This window comes from Miscanthus floridulus, chromosome 2, assembly GCF_019320115.1.
Source record: "Miscanthus floridulus cultivar M001 chromosome 2, ASM1932011v1, whole genome shotgun sequence".
Lineage (NCBI taxonomy): Eukaryota > Viridiplantae > Streptophyta > Magnoliopsida > Poales > Poaceae > Miscanthus > Miscanthus floridulus.
Window position 1 is genome coordinate 52,627,976 of NC_089581.1, and position 13,654 is coordinate 52,641,629.

A 13,654-nucleotide genomic window follows, 5' to 3' on the forward strand; every position below is an offset into this window, starting at 1 on the left:
AGTGGTCAGAGCAGTTTGCCGAGACCAGTGAAGTGGTCGGAGTAGTTTGCCGAGACCAGTGAAGTGGTCGGAGCAGTTTGCCAAGACCAGTGAAGTGGTCGGAGAGATTTGCCGAGGCCGGCGAAGTGAACGGAGAGTTTTGCCGAGGCCTGTGGAGTGGGCGGAGAAGTAGGTAAAGTGGTCGGAGAGATCGGTGAAGTGGTCGGAGGACTCGCCGGTGACCTCACCGCCGGCGGAAGCCCCGTCGGGGAAGAGAAGGGAATTTTTCCTCAACGAGCACATGGTACACGTGAACCGAACCCTGGAAAGTAGTAAATGGACCAAAATTCATCAAAAATCGAGTCCTACGCAATGAACCCATGTTTGAGTGCATTTGGCTCTTTTGAATTTTCATTGCTTCTTTGTGCTATTCTATAGACATTGCTAACGTGACTATAATTCGATCGTATGCAGACTCGGAGGAGAATCAGACAGACAAGGACCGAGAGTACCGTGAGGAGCACAGAGACGACTTCACTGAAGGTGCCACATCCCACCCAATCTTGTAGCACCTATTACGCATGGCTAACCTAGAGCTGCTATTGCTTTACTTTACTGTTATAATCACACTATAATAGGACCTACATGGTAGTATGCTTACTTGATGACCTTTACCTTGATGCAACCTTACCCCTGCTCACCCTGCTGTTAGGCTAGACACACACTTGCTAATATATTTCATTGCTTATTACGTCTACTACGCTTATACTACATTGATGCGTGGTGGAAACTGGTGTTACCTAGACTATGGGAAGAGTGCTGCGTGTGTGACTTGGGTGCGTGGAGGGTAAGGGTTGTGTCGACCGACCTGGAATAACGACGAGCCTGGGGCGAGTCTTGCCATATGGTGCTACCTGGGCACTTGGATATGGATACCTGTGGTGGGTAAAAATGGTAATTGGAGGTGGCCTTGGGTGTGAACCTCGGGGAGGTGGAGCCTAAGGTGGAGGTGTTATGGTGGCACGGTAATTGGAAACCCTGATGGAGACATTCTGGCTTGGTCATCCCTAAGGACTTACTAGTACTCAGATTCACCGGAAATCCTTTACATCCCACTCGCCCTATATGGTGCGGGACGGTCGGACTACTTGGTAGAGCGATGCCACTACTGCTAGGCGAACGTGTGCAAGGAGGTATGGGGTGCGCGGTTTCCCCCCACACCCTACCGAGACTTTAGGAGGCCTTGTGGACATGGCTCTTGACATTCGGAGGGTCCTGGCTCTGTCTACGACTCACAGTATCAGCCATCCTAGACTAGACTTGGGATGTTCCAGGGCTGAGAGGTAGGGTGGCATCGTTCTAGGCTAGCAAGCGGCCGGAATCTACCTAGACGGGGCACCGTCGAGGATGGCTATCTTGTGGGTATGTAAAGCCTCTGCAGAGTGTTTGGTTGATCGATCGATACATATGCCGACTTGTCGGTTATGGACCTTTCCTAGGTTTCGCTTAAACTAGATAGAGAGATGAGTCCTTCTCTTTCTTCCCCCGTGAGAGAGTGTCGGTCATAGCCAGGGGCTACGGGCCTTGAGACAGTGCCAAGAGGGAGTTGGCCTGTCGACTGAGCGATGGTATGGTATGGTGATGATGGAGATGGTGGTATGTCGATCCCAGGATCGGAACATGGCTCTGGAATGGGAATGGGGTGGAATGTGTGTGGGAATGGTGTTAAAAACTTGACCACACTGTTATATACTTGATATGCTAAGAATACATAGGAAACCCCAGCCTTATAGGTTCCTTTTGACTATATCCAACTTGCATCCAATTTCCACAAAGCAATGCTCATAGGGTTGGGAGTGGCCAGTACAAATCGTACTGATAAATTTTGGCATACAGGTTCTGCTGAGGAGTATAGCTCCGAGGAGTTTGACGATTGAGGGATTCGTGCCTATGCTCGAGTTTGGCGATCTTATCTTCAAGCTGTTCTGAATGAATGCTACTTTTGATTCCGCCAATGCGGTGATGTAATAATTTATATAATTCCGCACTATTTGTACTCTGATATTATCATTGTATGGATGTGATATTCGACTGAAATTCAGGTAATATGATCTACCACAGTCTTATTACACTTCAACTCTATGGATTTCCCATCGCGGAAATCGAGGTTGTTTCAGTTGGTATCAGAGCCATACTTGACCTTAGGACGAAACCCTTAGAAACAGACGATAGAATAGGACGTGAACAGCCCTTCTTTCGGTTATATACCGACCCTGCATTTACTTTTATGCAAGGCTTATCTAATATTGACCTGCTAACACCTGTCCCTTAAAACATGCAGATGGCAACGAACATTGACTGGCCGCCTCTAGGACCGCTACCTCTGGACCACGCTAAGCTTACCTTTGACCTATGTAAGCTCGAGGGTTTTGCACCGACCCTCTACCGAGTTCTCATCACGCTAGGTGTCCCTGACGAGCTTGTCAAGGTCACCTGCACCGGGAAGCCAGCTCAGGAAGGAGGAATCGAAGGACCGATCATCACCTCAGTCGAGTTCCCAGCTAGCACTACCTTACCTTCTGTCCCAGCTTTCACCGAGTTGACTATAGAGGACACAGTCGAGGAGGGACTGTGAGCTATCTCACACAAGGCACTTCATAGAGTGATGAGGGACAACTACGAGCACCTGAAGACGACAGAGTTCCGTCTACTTCCCTAGGCCCTCGACCTCAGCCTTACCCCCAGTGAGCAGAGTTTCGCAGCAGGCAGAGTTATCCTTGCCGAGGAGGATAGATGCCTTCGTGTCTCAGCTATTCACCTACTAGAGCAGGATAGGTACGTGACCCAGTTAGAGCAGAGGAGACGTTAGGACTAGGCCCTTCGGTGGGAGCACCAGGAACGAGATTCGTAGGGAGCATAGGAGCGAGCTAGTCTACTGGAGACAGTTGCCAAGCTGCAGGATGAGCTCAACCGTCATGAGGAGGACCACAGAGCCAAGGTCGCTGACTTACAGGACAAAGCAGCCGACCTAGGCAACAGGAACTGCTACCTCGATAGCAAGGTCTTGGAGTTGCAGAGAGAGTTGGACGACAAGAAGGCCGAGTTCAACCGCAGAGGAGACAGAGAGAGAACCAAGGGGATTGATATGCTAAAGATCCAATCTCGGAACAAGACCCTGACTTAGGAGCTAGAGGAGTCCAGGAAGAAGGCCGTTCGCAACCAGGGTCACCTGATCGAGGCACTCAGGCAGATTGAGTACCTACAGGACAAGTGTGAGAGGACATGGCAGGCTTGGTAGAAGTCTGACAGGAAGCGCCTCAAGGAGATGAAGGGTATGTGGGATCAGCTACCCAAGGAGATTCGCAGCAAGACGAAGCCTAGGATAGAGGAGTTTGAGTTAGCCCCGACTCGCCTCAACCTAGACGCCTGCCCTACCCTACCGGGAGCCAAGCCTACTAAGGAGCTCGCCGAGGCCTTGAAGTATGTGTCCCGACTTCACAAGTCTGACAAGGAGATCGAGATCGAGAACAGTCGTATCCCAGCTGCGATGTACGAGTTAGAGTAGATGACCCTGCGTGGTCATGAGTCATGTCAGTAGCTTCCATGAGTTGTACCCCATGATGTACCCCTTATGAGATGTATTATGAGACACTACGCGTAGAACGATTCTCGCACATCTTCAAGTGTAGCTACTGGAGATGATGCTATGTAATAAAACCCATGTTATGAATGTTTTGGATCTTATTGCATCTTTATGAATTTCACTGCTTCTTTGTAATGAGTGTTGGATAGTATAAATGTTTTTCTTTAAATCATAAAAATCATGTAATCATATTGAATTATAAGCACTTATGGCACAAACACTAAATTCACTATGATCCGTGCTGCAGATACCGAACCACCGATCCAATCGCCTAATGAACCGTGGACGTGCGCCCACCCCCGAACCAGCTGAACCAAATAGGGGACGTGGTGGCAACAACCATGGCCGTGGCCGTGGACATGGAGGGATACCCTTCCACCTGGAGAATACCCCGCCGCCTGAGGAGAACATTCCTCCACCACCACCACCAAACTTGGCAGAAGTGATGGCATAACAGACCCAGCTTCTTGTAGCTCTTGTTGAAGGAGCAAACCATCGCCAGGGAGGTCAGCAGAACGACTTCCAAAGGAAGCTAGAGGGATTTCTGAAGCTAAGGCCACCTACCTATGATGGCACCGACCCTGACCCGCTTGTAGCCGATGACTGGCTCAAGGAAATGGAGAAGAAGCTTGACCTCACAACTTTCACCGATGATGAGTGTGTTGGAGCAGCCACACACCAGCTCACGGGTGCAGCACGCACCTAGTGGGACAGTTTCAGTGATTCCCATGAGGACCCTGCCCACCTCTCGTGGGATGAGTTCGCTGAAGCATTCACTGAGTATCACATTCCCAAGGGTATCATGGAGGCCAAAGCTGAGGAGTTTCGCAACATCAAGATGGGAAAGGAAAGGGTGACTGAGTACACTACTCGTTTCACCAACCTTCTACGCTATGCGCCATCCTATGTTGTGAACTCTGAGAAGGAGAAGCTGTACTACTACCGCAAGGGACTTAACCCACACATCAAGCTGAAGTTTGGCGGTATTGAGAGTAACACACTGCGTGCTCTGGTGGATCGCTGCATCCATATTGAGAAAGATCGTGCTGAAGCTGGAGAGGAGTACAAGGAGAGGAAGCGCAAGCCTAAGGAGTCCTTCTGTGGCCGTGATCGCAAGAGGTTCCGCAGAGATGCACCATCCAGGGAACGTTCACACCACAACAGGGATAACAACCCTAGATCTAGTAAGGGTAGTGGAGGCTACACCACCAAATACTCCCGCCCTACTCAGGATCGTTACACCAGGGACCGTTATGCTTAGGACCGCAACACTCAGGATCATTTCAACCATTCTCACTCAGCGAATGAACGCCCAGCACGGAACCGCTCTGCACCAAGTACTGGAAACTGGAAGGCACCCATGTCAACCCCTACAGGCGGTACGCCTTTCACCTGCTTTGCTTATGGCCAACCAGGTCATAGAGCCGTTGAGTGCCCTCAGAACTCAGCCGCTCAGAAGTCTCAGTCCAAGGGATCTGCTACTCGTGGACGTCTCAACCATCTAGACGCCAAGGAAGCACAGACTGCCCCTGACATGGTGTACGGTATGTTTTTAGTTAGTGGCAATACTGCATCAGTTCTATTTGACTCTGGAGCAACGTGTTCATACATATCATCCAAGTTTGCACGAGAGCATGACCTGCCTGTAATCCCACGTGAAAAGCCTATCATCACCAGTTCACCCTTAGGAGACCTAAAATGCACCCACATCTGTAAGGGAGTGAGTCTCACCATTGAGGGTCTTGTCTTTAAAGCCGACCTAACCCTTTTACCTTCCACTAACCTAGATGTCATCCTAGGTATGGATTGGTTAACCATTCACCAAGGTATCATATCATGTTCACCTAGATACGTCCAAGTGACCCACTCATCAGGCCAAGTTATTAGATGTGAACCCCAGTCCGAAAAGTCCACCTCTATCCTATGTGCCCTTAAAGCAAGTTCAGAATCACAAGAAGAGGAAAAGACAGTTCATGATGTGCCTATGGTCAGAGACTATCCTGATGTATTCCCTGAAGAATTACCGGGTATGCCACCAGACCGTGATGTAGAGTTCATGATTGATCTGTTACCGGGAACAGGACCCATTGCCAAGAGACCCTATCACATGTTAGTCGATGAACTGGCCGAGCTCAAGAAATAGCTTGATGAGCTCATCTCGAAGGGATATATCAGACCTAGTGCTTCACCTTGGGGATCCCCTATTCTGTTTGTCAAGAAGAAGGATGGCTCAATGAGGATGTGCATTGACTACCGGAACTTGAACGTAGTCACCATCAAGAACAAGTACCCCCTACCAAGAATTGATGATCTGCTTGATCAGCTTCAAGGTGCCAAGTATTTCTCCAAGATTGATCTCAGATCTGGCTATCATCAGATGAAGATTTGAGAGAATGACATCCCAAAGACAGCTTTTGTGACTAGGTATGGTCAGTTTGAGTTGACCATGGTGTCCTTTGGACTCACGAATGCTCCCGCATACTTCATGAACATGATGAACAAGGTTTTCATGGAAGAACTGGATAAGTTCGTGGTGGTATTCATCGACGACATCCTTGTCTATTCACCCACTGCTGAAGAACATGAACATCATATGAGAACTGTGCTCGAGAAATTAGCCCAACATCAGTTCTATGCAAAGTTCAGTAAATGTGAGTTTTGGCTACAGGAAGTTGCCTTCCTAGGCCATGTACTATCAGCTGAAGGTGTCACAGTTGACCCAGCCAAGATTGAAGCTATAAAAGAGTGGGATTAACCCCGTAATGTGACAGAAGTCATAAGTTTCTTGTGATTGGCTGGATATTATCGCCGATTCATCGAAAACTTCTCCAAGATAGCCCGTCCAATGACCAATCTTCTGAAGAAGACCAAGGAGTTCGAATGGACACCCGAGTGTGAACAAAGCTTCTAGGAATTGAAACAGAAGCTTACCACAACTCCTGTGCTATCATTGCCTGATATCAGCAAAGATTTTGTGGTCTATTGTGATGCATCCCATCAAGGACTTGGTTGTGTATTGATGCAAGATGGAAGAGTAATAGCTTATGCTTCTCGACAGTTGAAAGAACACGAGAACCGTTATCCAACTCATGATCTTGAGTTAGCAGCAGTTGTGCATGCCTTGAAGATCTAGAGGCACTGCTTGATAGGCAACAAGTGTGATATCTACACGGATCACAAGAGCTTGAAGTATTTTTTCACTCAAGAAGATTTGAATATGAGGCAACGCCGTTGGCTAGAGTTAATCAAGGACTACGACCTAGAAATTCATTATCATCCGGGAAAAGCTAATGTAGTCGCAGATGCTCTCAGTTGTAAGAGTTACTGTCATACTTTGATCATTGAATCCGTACCACCTGAGCTCAAGGAAGAGATTGATGAATTCCAACTTGAGATACTACCGCATGGCTTGCTGAATGAGCTCCGCATACAGTATGATCTCACAGATCGCATCCGTCAAGCTCAGAAAAATTGTGAGGAGATTGAATGTCTCCGTGGTCTGATGAAACTAGGCTACAAGACCAACCACCACGAAGATGAACAAGGAACCATTTGGTTCAAGGATAGAATCTGTGTACCTTCTAATCCAGCCCTACGAGAGGAAATTCTGTCAGAAGCCCATAATTCCAAGTACTGTATTCACCCTAGAAATTCAAAGATGTATCAAGACTTGAAGAAACACTTTTGGTGGAAAGGCATGAAGACAGACATTGCAGGACATGTGGCACGATGTGACACCTGTAATAGAGTCAAGGCTGAACATCAAAGGCCTGCAGGATTGGTAAAGCCTCTTGATGTTCCTGAGTGGAAATGGGAGAGCATATCCATGGACTTCATAGTTGGATTGCCCCGTTCACAGAAAGACAACGATTCTATCTGGGTGATTGTTGATCATTTGACCAAGATTGCTCACTTTGTACCAGTTAAGACCAAGACCAATGCTGAAAAATTAGCAGATCTATATATTGAGCATATTCTCAGACTGCATGGAGCTCCCTCTAGTATTGTATCTGATCGTGGTTCTCAGTTTGTGTCCCGATTTTGGGAAGCTCTGCACAAGTCCATTGGAACCAAACTTGATTTCAGTACCGCTTACCACCCACAGACAGATGGACAGACAGAACGAGTAAATCAGATCTTAGAAGACATGCTTCGCGCTAGTGTACTGAACTACGGCTCTGATTGGGAGAAGTGCTTACCCTATGCAGAGTTCTCTTACAACAACAGCTACCAAGCCAGTATCAAGATGTCGCAGTTTGAAGCTATGTATGGCAGACCTTGTAAGACACCTCTGATGTGGTCTCAACCGGGAGAAAGATCATTCTTTGATTCCGCTAAGATTCAAGATGCAGAAGGAGTTGCTCAAGTAAAGGAGAATTTGAGAATTGCTCAAAGTCGATACAAGAGCTATGCTGACAAAAGAAGAAGAGAACTTGAATTCAATGTGGGAGACTTCGTTTATCTCAAGGTATCCCCGCTATGAGGAACTGTCAGATTCCATGTGAAAGAAAAGCTTGCCCCAAGATTTGTTGGCCCATACAAGATTTGCAAGAGGATTAGAAAGCTCGCCTACGAACTTGAGCTACCCGAGGAATTGATGGGTATACATCCCGTATTCCATGTCTCACAGCTACGCAAGTGTTTGAGAGTACCCGATGAAGTAGTTCCAACTGATACACTTGACATTCAAGATACACTCGAGTATAAAGAACATCCTATCAGAATTCTGGATAGAGATACCAAAGAGACCCGAAGCAAAACTATTCCAATGTGCAAGATTCAATGGAGCAATCACACAGAGAGAGAGGCAACATGGGAGAAAGAGTCTAACCTCCAGCTACACTATCCTTATCTTTTCAAAGAGTACGTTACGCTTTAATCTCGGGGACGAGATTCTGTTAAGGGGGTAGGACTGTAACAACCCAAAAATCCGTACACCAAAAATACCAACTACAAAATTTTTCTCAAAACTCCCATATGATGATGATGAGTGACACTGTAGGAGCCAACCCTAGGTGTTGCATTAGAAGTAACCCAACTAGACAATTTCATGAGCATGGCATGTCATTTGTTATCATGTGTATTTAATTATTAACAAATGAAACATGGCATATATTGTCAACTCACATGGTGATTTGGGTTTTCAGTTGCTTTATGTAATGCATGAAAACTCCTTTAAAGAAACACTCCATAAAGAAATTATTATTCAAACCTAAGGATAAATGATTAAAAAGAAAGACGAAGGCCTCACAGGCCGACACGGCCTGCTCAGCCCGCAAGCCAGCCCTGCAACACGCGCAGGCCAACTCACGCGACCGTGCGACCGGCCCACGAGCAGCCCAGCGCGTCGCCCACGCCCGCGCCCCCGTCCACCTCGCGCGCAGCCACTACCCGCTGGACCCCATCTGTCAGCCACCCCACCTACAGTGTCATCTTCCTCACCCATGCCTCAACCGCCTACGTGACCGGGAGCCGACCAGCGTGGCAGGTGTGGGCCAGGGGGTCACGCAAGGAGCATGGCCCTGTCTCCCCTTGCGCCACGCCTACGCTACCGCTCGATAGCCGTCGGATGCGCCGCACGCATCACTAGCCATCCGCCATTGGAGCCTAGAGCTTCGCCTATAAAAGGAGGAGCCCTGAACCCTAGCACCTCACCACACCCCGCCGCCGCCATACGGTTCACACCAGTACACTAAGCCGAGGGACGAGAGGAGAAGGAGGGGCGCGAAGAAGGAAGCCGCTGCGGGGAGGACCTCGCCGGAGCCAGGAGCCCCGCCCTGATCAGCTACAGCGACGTAGCTGCTCGGCATGGCACTGCATCACCTCATCACGGCCTCGCCTCGCCACCACACCACCATCCTACCACCACAAACCCTACGGTGAGCCATCTTTGCCGAGACCACCTCCCTAGCCAAATGGAACGTATACCGCCACGATCGAGACCTTGCTGGAGCTTTGAGCACTGGCCTAGCCCAACTGGTTAGTTAGGGAGACCGCCATAACCACGCTTGCCGAGACCCTGGACGCGCCGTGCGCGCTGCCATCAGCCAAAAGGAGGACCCCCAGCCATGATGATGTACATCAGAGCAGGAGCGCACATGCACAGGCACGCTCACCATGGTCGAGAGCACAACCATGGTGAGACCACCGCGTCTTCTACATCGCGGTAAAGGCAAAGTTGACACCTCGTTTGGCTCCGCCGTGACAAGAGACGCACCACGCATACCTTAGCCAAGCAAGAAGCCCACCAGAGCCTGCGTTGCCGCACAACATCAAAAGCTCCCGAACAGACAAGAGCCCGGCTGTGCTCCTCACCCAAGCAACAGGGATCTTTGTTCCGCCTCGCCCGACGCCCGAGAGCGACCAGCGACTCCGCTTTGCCTGAGGGCAAAAGGGTTCGACTCCGCCTCGCCCGACCCCTAGGGTTAGGCTCGGTCTTGACCGACGGATGAGAACCTTGCCGAGGCCAGAGAAGAGGTTGGAAGAGTTCGCCGAGACCGGCGAAGTGATCGGAGATATTTGCCGAGGCTGGTGAAGTGGTCGGAGCAGTTTGCCGAGACCAGTGAAGTGGTCGGAGTAGTTTGCCGAGACCAGTGAAGTGGTCGGAGCAGTTTGCCGAGACCGGCGAAGTGATCGGAGATATTTGCCGAGGCCGGTGAAGTGGTCAGAGCAGTTTGCCGAGACCAGTGAAGTGGTCGAAGAGATTTGCCGAGGCCGGCGAAGTGAACGGAGAGTTTTGCCGAGGCCTGTGGAGTGGGCGGAGAAGTAGGTAAAGTGGTCGGAGAGATCGGTGAAGTGGTCGGAGGACTCGCCGGTGACCTCACCACCGGCGGAAGCCCCATCGGGGAAGAGAAGGGAATTTTTCCTCATCGAGCACACGTCCGAGCACATGGTACACGTGAACCGAACCCTGGAAAGTAGTAAATGGACCAAAATTCATCAAAAATCGAGTCCTACGCAATGAACCCATGTTTGAGTGCATTTGGCTCTTTTGAATTTTCATTGCTTCTTTGTGTTATTCTATAGACGTCGCTAACGCGACTATAATTCGATCGTATGCAGACTCAGAGGAGAATCAGACGAACGAGGACCGAGAGTACCATGAGGAGCACAGAGACGACTTCACTGAAGGTGCCACATCCCACCCAATCTCGTAGCACCTATTACGCATGGCTAACCTAGAGCTGCTATTGCTTTACTTTACTATTATAATCACACTATAATAGAACCTGTATGGTAGTATGCTTACTTGATGACCTTTACCTTGACGCAACCTTACCCCTGCTCACCCTGCTGTTAGGCTAGACACACGCTTGCTGATATATTTCATTGCTTATTATGTCTACTACGCTTATACTACATTGATGCATGGTGGAAACTGGTGTTACCTGGACTATGGGAAGAGTGCTGCGTGTGTGACTTGGGTGCGTGGAGGGTAAGGGTTGTGTCGACCGAGCTGGAATAACGATGAGCCTGGGGCGAGTCTTGCCATATGGTGCTACCTGGGCACTTGGATATGGATACCTGTGGCGGGTAAAAATGGTAATTGGAGGTGGCCTTGGGTGTGAACCTCAGGGAGGTGGAGCCCAGGGTGGAGGTGTTGTGGTGGCACGGTAATTGGAAACCCTGATGGAGACATTCTGGCTTGGTCATCCCTAAGGACTTACTAGTACTCAGATTCACCGGGAATCCTTTACATCCCACTCGCCCTATATGGTGCGGGACGGTCGGACTACTTGGTAGAGCGATGCCACTACTACTAGGCGAACGTGTGCAAGGAGGTATGGGGTGCGCGGTTTCCCCCCACACCCTACCGAGACTTTAGGAGGCCTTGTGGACATGGCTCTTGACATCCGGAGGGCCCCGGCTCTATCTACGACTCACAGTATCAGCCATCCCAGACTAGACTTGGGATGTTCTAGGGCTGAGAGGTAGGGTGGCATCGTTCTAGGCTAGCAAGCGGCCGGAATCTGCCTAGACGGGGCACCATCGAGGATGGCTATCTTGTGGGTATGTAAAACCTCTACAGAGTGTTTGGTTGATCGATCGATATATATGCCGACTTGTCGGTTATGGACCTTTCCTGGGTTTCGCTTAAACTAGATAGAGAGATGAGTCCTTCTCTTTCTTCCCCGTGAGAGAGTGTCGGTCGTAGCTAGGGGCTACGGGCCTTGAGACAGTGCCGAGAGGGAGTTGGCCTGTCGACTGAGCGATGGTATGGTATGGTGATGATGGAGATGGTGGTATGTCGATCCCAGGATCGAAACATGGCTTTGGAATGGGAATGGGGTGGAATGTGTGTGGGAATGGTGTTAAAAACTTGACCACACTATTATATACTTGATATGCTAAGAATACATAGGAAACCCCAGCCTTATAGGTTCCTTTTGACTATATCCAACTTGCATCCAATTTCCACAAAGCAATGCTCATAGGGTTGGGAGTGGCCAGTACAAATCGTACTAATAAATTTTGGCATACAGGTTCTGCTAAGGAGTATAGCTCCGAGGAGTTTGACGATTGAGGGATTCATGCCTACGCTCGAGTTTGGCGATCTTATCTTCAAGCTGTTCTGAATGAATGTTACTTTTGATTCCGCCAATGCGGCGATGTAATAATTTATATAATTCTGCACTATTTGTACTCTGATATTATCGTTGTATGGATGTGATATTCGACTGAAATTTGGGTAATATGATCTACCACGATCTTATTACACTTTAACTCTGTGGATTTCCCATCGCGGAAATCGAGGTTGTTTCAGTTCCCGACGTCGCTGGCGATGACCGAGCACCGAGGAGCTAGGAGTCCCCGGCGTCGATGGCAAGGTCCGAGCATCGAGGAGTCTTCGGCGCAGCTGGCGATGTCCGAGCAGGGAGGAGTTCTCGGCGTAGCTGGCGTCATCCGACCACCGAGGAGTCCTTGGCGTAGCAAGCGACGTCCGAGCAGCGAGGAGTTCCCGGCGTAGCTGGCGAGGTCCGAGCACCGAGGAGTCCCCGGCGTAGCTGGTGACGTCCGTGCGGTGAAGTGTGCCCACTTAGTCCTCGAGCACGAAGAATCCGAGCGCCGAGGAGTAACCGACGTAGCTGGCGATAAAGAACGAGCAACGAACAGTCTGGTCAACTGGTCGGCGGCGAAGTGAGCATTGACTAGAAACGACCGGCGAACAGTCCGATCAACTGGTCGGCGACGAAGTCGATGAACCAAGCGGTCCGACCAGTTGATCGGTGGAGAAGTCCGAGCACAGGTGGTCCGATCACCTGGACGATGACCCTGCAATACAAACATGTAGAACGGGTAGTACATGATGTAAAAATATATGAACTTCGGAGAGAAAAAATAGCGTATGTAGCTCGGCGATTAGTTGGAGCGAAGATGTATTTATATTTAATATAAACCGTCTGACCAGTTAGTGTGTAGCTGAGTCTCCAGCCCTAGCTAGCCCATAGTCCATAACGTCGAGCGCGGAGCCTGTGCACGTGTAGGAGGAATAGGCGTGACCAAGGAGCCGCTGCCAACCACCCATAACGCAGAGCGTAGAGCCCGTAGCACATGTAGGGAGGAGCCGGAGACAGGGCCGTCTCTGGAGGTGTCCGGGCATCAACGCGACTGTTCGGGGGTTCGGAAAATCGTTTGGAGAGCAAACATGGAGAAAACAGCTTGGAGAAACATCATGGCGATATACGGAGATTGAAGAATATTTAGAAGAATATTAAAGCGTAACTTAGCTTTAGACAGAAAGTCTGGTCGGCGACGTATGGCGTTATCTGGTCGGTGTTGACGGCGAACACCTGGCGGGCGGTGAGTTGTTGGTGAAGGCGACCTCAGAGGTGGTTCCGAGATCGGATCTGCTGTCGCAGGGGCTGGTGTAGCCAGCGATGAATCATCGTCGTGGACCGGCATGGATCTCCACGAGATTGATGACGAGAACGCGCTGTTGATTTGAGGTCCATCTGGCTCGCCATGGATCAAGCGCACACCCCTACCTGGCGCACCAACTGTCGACAAAAGATGCTCGGCAGTCCACCGAGG